The sequence below is a fragment of the Limulus polyphemus genome, unplaced genomic scaffold (genome assembly GCF_000517525.1).
Source record: "Limulus polyphemus unplaced genomic scaffold, Limulus_polyphemus-2.1.2 Scaffold933, whole genome shotgun sequence".
NCBI classification, from domain to species: Eukaryota; Metazoa; Arthropoda; class Merostomata; order Xiphosura; family Limulidae; genus Limulus; species Limulus polyphemus.
In genome coordinates this window covers 157,486-165,589 of record NW_013666543.1, presented here as the reverse complement: position 1 = coordinate 165,589, position 8,104 = coordinate 157,486, and positions in this window count along the sequence as shown.

Sequence of the window (8,104 nt, the reverse complement as noted above, 5' to 3'; positions counted from 1 at the left end):
GGATATAATACTGTTTCTGATTGTTAGATGGTTATAATAGTGTTTCTGATTGTTAGGTGGTTATAATAATGTTTCTGATTATTAGATGGTTATAATACTGTTTCTGATTGTCAGATGGTTATAATAGTGTTTCTGATTGTTAGATAGTTATAATAGTGTTACTGATTGTTAGGTGGTTATAATAGTGTTTCTGATTGTTAGATAGTTATAATAGTGTTTCTGATTATTAGGTGGTTATAATAGTGTTTTTGATTTTTAGATGGTTATAATAGTGTTTCTGATTGTTCTAACACTATCCAAATATAGGGTGGCTCCTTTCTAACAACATCCGAATATATGGTTACTCCTTTCTAACAGTATGCAAATACAGTATAAGATGACTTTTGACTTTTTCTCACAACATCCATATATATAGAATGACTTCTTTCTAACATCATCTAAACATAGGTAACTTTTTTCTTAAAGTATCCACATCTAAGGTAACTTTTTCTAACAGCATCCAAGTATAGGTGACATCTTTCTAACAAATTGAAGTTGATAAATTAATCCGCTCTCTTAAATAGTACAGCAGCAAACATATAATACAGCCATTTTTGACGTTATAAGCCCTCAGGCTTACCGTTGATCCACTATGGAGTATGGCAAGTGATAGCGAGGGTTGTCAAACCAATATATAACATGCAATTTGATTTAAAATGTCAAAGATCAAAGACATAATATGTAAATAAATATTGTTTTTGTTCCAGAATTTTTAACTGATAAACTAGAGAGAGAGAGAAATCAGCTAGCCAACAGTACCCATCGCCATCTCTTGGGTTACTCTATTCGAATGGTGGAATTTGACCAACACTTTTGTAAAATGGGTCAAATACCGTACCATACGCGATGAAAAATACGTTGTCATAGCTGTTTAAATCTAAACATCAGAGTCGAGTAAGTTATGTTTATACGATACATTTATTGCACCTGAATATTTATTATTGTTTGGTAATATAATATTGTTTTATGATAAATGTACGATGATGCCATATATTTTACTGTGTGCCATCAGTAGTAAAATATATGGCATTAGTGCACAGTTATCATAAAACAATATCAGTTAAGTTTACGAATTACCTGAGACTGAAGGAGCATGGGCTCTGATACAGAACAGTAAGCCACGAAATAATTGACTGGCCCTTCAGAAGTAAGGGGGAAAATGCTACCACATTTATTCGTTCTTTCTCTTTGATATCAAACAGTCTGATATGCTCTGTGAAACTAATCCTCACTAAGTCTGAATTCAGAATTGGTAGACAGCACTGAATCCTTCTCTTTGTTTGAAGATAGAATCTATCAGACGGCAGACAATTTGCAGAACTAACAGCATAGGAAGAGCGAGCAAACAGCGGACCACATGGATATGACAGTAACACTTGCTGGCGTAGAGGATCCCTTTATAATCGGCACCACCATCGTCCGTGCCTGACCAGCTATGGGCAAACATTCTATGCAGCAACTATCATACAAGATGTCACTACCACCCGACGAAATAGACACACAACATTGAACGAAAAGATAAGAATCTTGGATGTTAGAATATACATTATATTCTGGGCTACAGTGGCAGAGAGAGAAAGACGTGTCTATAAACAGCGTGGGTCGATTTTCGAAAGACAATTGTTCACATCGCGCCTTAGTATTAGACTTTCAGCCACGTGGACTGAAACTGGCAGCATTTAGATTGGATCACTTTCAGGCGACTCTCTCTCTCTCTGCCTTCTTTCTCCAGCACGATTTCTTCTCCAGTGCATCATATTAGCATGATTTTTTTTTGTGTAGTTAAGCATAATGCTACACAAAGGGCTATCTGTGCTCTGCCCACCACGGGTATCGAAACCCGGTTTCTAGCGTTGTAAGTCCGCAGACATACCGCTGTGCCACTAGGGGTCTTTTTTTCTCCACAGCATCATATAGTTTTACATTAATGATCCTGTTTTCCATTTTGACTTTCGCTATTTTTAAAAATATTGCATACTTATTCGTGACACCAATGTGTGCGAGAATGTAAACACGTGAAAAAAAAGTTTTCTTGATATAAGATACTATTACCCTCTATCTGTGGTTTAAATTAACCACGTGTACTTTGTTGTACTGGGACATTATAACTTACTCTTGTTTACTTTCTTTCACGTTGACGCTGTGTGGTTGTTCGACCCGCTCCGGAAACAAGAAGACTAGCTTGTAGGTTCGCCAGTTATTCCGAGCTGTAATAAATTTATTTCAAACAATGTAATAATGATAACAAAATAAGTAACTGGTAATGAAAGTTAAATAAATAATGTAATGCTTACCCTAAAAATTTAATTCGTAGTTCAATTAAATCAAAGTTATATTAATTACAATTCATTTAATCTACTTCACGCCTGGACCACTGCTATGTCTGTCGAACACCAGGCGGCCTAATAAACCGTGGTATTGGGCTAAAGACCTTTCGGCACAGTACATGGCACATGCAGCCTGGTTGGGGTATTAAAATATATTCTTTTTTATGTACGTTAATACCAATACTCTTACAATAAATTTGAAGTTGGCTCTTCAAGACAAATTATTCTTTACCATTGACTTTATTCGTAACCACCAGAGGGTGCTGCTTTATCCCACTATTGTTTTGGAATAGTCTGTTTGTATGGATCTGATTATGGTATATATATTTCACAGAAACTCTCTAATTACTTGTATTCTATGCAATTATACCTAATTTTAGTGTCTGGTTATAACTGTCGATCCACTGATTATTCATGATGTTTGTGGTTATGAGCAAAACCATGAGCTGTACCCGCGCGGTTATCGAACCCTGATTTATAGCATTATAAGTTCCCGAATTGACAACTGAGCCACCGAGGGGCACTAATTATCTGTAATGAGAAAAATGCGTGTTACTTTATTAACCCAGTTTTTAATAAACTGTTTAAGCTCCAAACTTGTTAAAATTTAGATTTTGTTTCTCGGAAGTTCTTGATTTCTCTGAGTCACACATAAACATTTTTTTACTAAAATATTATCAGTGTTGTAATTAATACGATAAATACTCTGGCCCGGCATGGCCAGGTGCTTAGGGCGCTCGACTCGCAATTTGAGGGTCGCGGGTTCGAATCCCCGTCACACCAAACATGCTCGCCCTTTCAGTCGTGGGGGCTTTATAATGTGACGGTCAATCGCACTATTCGTTGGTAAAAGAGTAGCCCAAAAGTTGGCGGTGGGTGGTGATGACTAGCTGCCTTCCCTCTAGTCTTACACTGCTAAATTAGGGACGGCTAGCGCAGATAGCCCTCGTGTAGCTTTGCGCGAAATTCAAAAACAAACAAACAAACAATACTCTACTAGCTTTATCAATGTTCACCTGGCTTCATTGTTTCTTACTGCCGTTCTAATTTTGTTTTTGTTGTTTGTTTCTTTGTTTTTAAACTAATTATTGAGACTAATGAGCAGATAAACTTCGTATCAATTATAAAACTTTGAGAAAAAAAACCAAAACAAAGCAAAGTTCCATTATGACAGTGTCACAAACCGGCGGTGCCACTGGGAACAGGATCTCATTTTTTCTATATTTACTGAACAGCTAAAATCATAATGTCGCAAACCGGCGGTGCCACTGGGAACCGGATCTCATTGTTTCTATATTTACTGAACAACTAATATCTTAATGTCGCAAACCGGCGGTGCCACTGGGAACAAGATTTCGTTGTTTTTATATTTACTGAATAACCAAACTCATAATTTTCCTTTCAACTGGTTTGATTTGTGTTTTAGAATTTTCCCGCAAAGCAACATAAGGACTAAATACCCATAGCTGTCTCTAATTTCGAGCTGATAGGCTAGAGCGATGGTAGCTAGTCAACAGCACGTACTGCTATTTTACTCAGTAGTTGTATTTGACTGTTATTCTTATAACGCACCAATGCCTCCAAAGTGCGGAGCGCATATTTATCTCAATGGTATGCAAACCATGAGCCCTAGGATTCACAGTCCGATCACTGTTAGGCCACGCCCAGCCCACAAACTGCTTTGAAGATGTCAATGATGCTAAACGTTAATTAATGTAACTTAGTAACACTCTGCTTATAATGAGATTTGTCTTAAAATATAAAAAAATGTAGTTATAAAAGTTGCATGTTTATTAGTTAAAAATTGTGCTTGAAAATTATTAGCCAGCGTATTAATGTAAATAAAACTTTTGGATTCATTATGATATATAGATATAGTTCATAACCTGACTTATAAGAATGTAATTAATGTTTACATAATACCACACATTGTGTTAGTTTATGTTTACTATGTATGATACAATACCTTCGCGTAATATCGATCTTTCTGGTTTGAGCTGCGAAACATTATGATTGAACCAGGTGTGAGTCACTACAACTCCAATACAATACTGAAGAGATACATACATTCAGTGAACATCCATAAGTCTTTAATATGTGCTTGTAACAGTTTCCAAGGAAGAAAACTGATGATTGAGCCAGGTGTGAGTCACTACAACTCCAATACAATACTGAAGGGATACATACATTCAGTGAACATCCATAAGTCTTCAATATATGCTTGTAACAGTTTCCAAAGAAGAAAACCAATCCCAAGAATTTAGTCTAAGAAATAAGTATTATCACTGAGTTTCGAATGCTGACTTACTTTTCCTCGAGCATAACGCATCTGAGTAGACAAGTTGAGTTAGTACACAAAGTTTTAATTTTTTTTCAATCTATTCAACGCGTTAGGTTATAAATAACGCAATTTCCATTCTGTATAATACGTGCCTACGTGGGATATGGAAACATCTGATTTTAAAAATAATTCTCGAGTTGGTTGAAATGACACCTTTTAAATTCTCAAAAACCAGTGGATATATGCCAGAACATTCCTTTCAGTGAAATAAAATATCCATTTGCTTTGAAACTTTTTTAATTTAGCTTTAGGGTTTACAATATGTTATCAATGAAATATTGTGTTATGATATGTTATGTAATGTCTGAATATTACATAACAAGGAAAGTTTAATGAACAGTTAGCTAGTTACCTTAGGTTACTAAAAACGTATTTCCTACCCTGTAGATTTGGAGAATAGCACAAAGCGATGTGTGTTTGATTTTTGTCAGTTTGGCTGAAATTACCCTTTTTACATTTTCTTAAATATCATACGCATGAACACCGGAACATTCACCCTAATGCAAGCAGTAGAACTTACTGTTTATCACACATATCATTATTGAGTAATCATATCGTAAGTAATTTGATTAATATGCTAAATTCTAGTGAAGAATGGTAGGAAATTCGTTATTGGTTAACCTAATTCACAGACTAGATTAAAAAGATTGTGCACTCCATGTGGTAACTAAATTTAGATATTTCACACTCTACTGCATTGTAAACATAGTGTTATATTTATTTGATAAAGACTTCAGATGGTGTAATTTATTTCACTTTTCTTTATGTAAACTAAATTTAGATATTTCACACACTACTGCATTGTAAACATAGTGTTATATTTATTTGATAAAGACTTCAGATGGTGTAATTTATTTCATTTTTCTTCGTGTATGTAGGATGCTTAAACAAAAAACAAATAACAAACTGAGCATGCGATCAAAGGTCTGTCTGACGTTTTCATGAGTTCATTACAAGCTAAGATTATACACTACCGTGTATATATCACAATACAAAAAACTACTATTTGATTGAGCTTCAAATACTATAATAATCGCGTTCTTTACCTATATATGTATTTTTTTTCATTTTAGCCATAAGATGTTAAGCTAACTAACTACAGAAACAGCTATTTCTGACATCGATATTCCAATGTAATAAAGTCCAGTTTGTTTTACATCCAACGTCTGTTTTTATACTGTCAACTATCATATGATACTCCAACAAGTTACCTAATGGCTTGTGGTTATACTGACACAGGATGACGCAATTCAAAAGCCATCATCTGTAAATAAGGGGATGTCAACAGACGGTTAGTTTTGTTCTAACAGCAAAAGCCAACGAGGTGCTACTAACAGCCAAGAGGGAGACGAAGGCAATCTCAACCCAGTTCCAATCAATTTGCACTAGGTTGACATAGATATATGTGTGCATATATGCATACTTTAAACCAAACGCACAGTGGCGTAAGACAAATATTTACATCTCGCCCTCATGCGGTAAAAGAGGAAATTGCGAGGTGGCCATTATTTTGTAGATGGGCGGTGACCGAGGTTGCCGCCGTAATTTACCACTGAATGTAAAGTTAACTATATGAGTGAGTGACACCCTAGGGGCCCACTTGCTGAGGGAGGAGCCAGGGAGATAGCGCGAAAACCTTCAACAGTCTAAATACAGAGCTCCAAGTAGTTTACAAGCCCATACATTTAATTACAATGTTCCAACATTCTTTTGGCAGAAGTATATAAACCAAAGTCTCTAGAAAATGACGTCGTAGTTCTATGCGATATTTTCAATATATTCCTATGAGCTACCATTAACTAGAGTTAAAAAACAACAACTTTCTTATTGATTAAATAAAAAAATATATATATCTGGCACCATGTAGTTGAAGATAATTCAAAGAACCATTTTCACTTTCAACTAATTAGTTTATTAATTATTCCTTGTCAATACGTTCGTTAACTGTCTACAATATATTTTTAATATATTGATATACATATATATATGTGGAAATAATTAAAATGTTAAACTGTTCATAGCACACTTCATATGCATTTAATCAAGAATATTATGAGCATATTGTGCATATTATGAGCTTGAGAACGATTGCAGCCCATTCCAAGAGTATCGTAGCATAAATTATACTGTGTGGTGTATATATAAAAGGTGATAAAAATGATAGTAGCTTGTTTACGTAAATGACACGCTGTGTAGCACATTTCTGTTTCACCTAAGCACATTCTGTTTCACCTACGTTATGTTACGAAAAATATTACAACGAGATTGAGAATGATAAAGATAAATGCCTAACAAATGAATATTATCAGTATACGTGAAAGCATAGAATACTGCTTGGAAGGAGCACATATATATATAATGTTGTATAGTGTTAACATGGCCTGTATAAACACATTGAATTCCAACTCCAAATCAGTATATATCTTGTACATCTATCTTATGCACCTATCAATATTCGACGACAGAGCTTTATCTGCCACTGATTGTTCGCAAATATAAATATTTGAGATTTGATTAATTTTTGTTCATCTGATTTTCTGGAATTAGAAATATATGTATATTTTTTTTTGAAAGTTCTCTTCCTTATTTTTGTCATTACGGGAAGAATCCCGTACAGAACACCGTATTTAGTGAACGGATATAGGAGAGAACTCAAACTACTTTTTACTGATTTACTGTTTAAAATACTGCTGTTCTTCACAGAAAACACGTGGGCTGTAATCGGTGTCTACTTAGTTGGGCATCTGTTTCAAAGAAAGGATTAACTCGGTCTTGTATTCATTCTGAAATTACAAAGTTGAGCATTTATTTCAAAACACCGTAAGTTATGTACTGTAACTGTTATGAGTCTACAACATTAAACTCATAATCTTGTTATATTATGTTCATTCTTAGATCACAAATTAAGTTCGCTTTATTAGTATTCATCAATGTTAACTCCATAAAGTAAGGAATCGGATAGTTGTGTATTTACTCTTCTTAGTGTGGTATTGTATAATTATGTGTTAATTCCATAAAGTAAGGAATCGGATAGTTGTGTATTTACTCTTCTTAGTGTGGTATTGTATAATTATGTGTTAATTCCATAAAGTAAGGAATCGGATAGTTGTGTATTTACTCTTCTTAGTGTGGTATTGTATAATTATGTGTTAATTCCATAAAGTAAGGAATCGGATAGTTGTGTATTTACTCTTCTTAGTGTAGTATTGTATAATTATGTGTTAATTCCATATATTAAGGAATAGGATAGTTGTGTATTTAGTCTTCTTAGTGTGGTATTGTATAATTATGTGTTAACTCCATATATTAAGGAATTGGATAGTTGTGTATTTAGTCTTCTTAGTGTGGTATTGTATAATTATGTGTTAACTCCATATATTAAGGAATTGGATAGTTG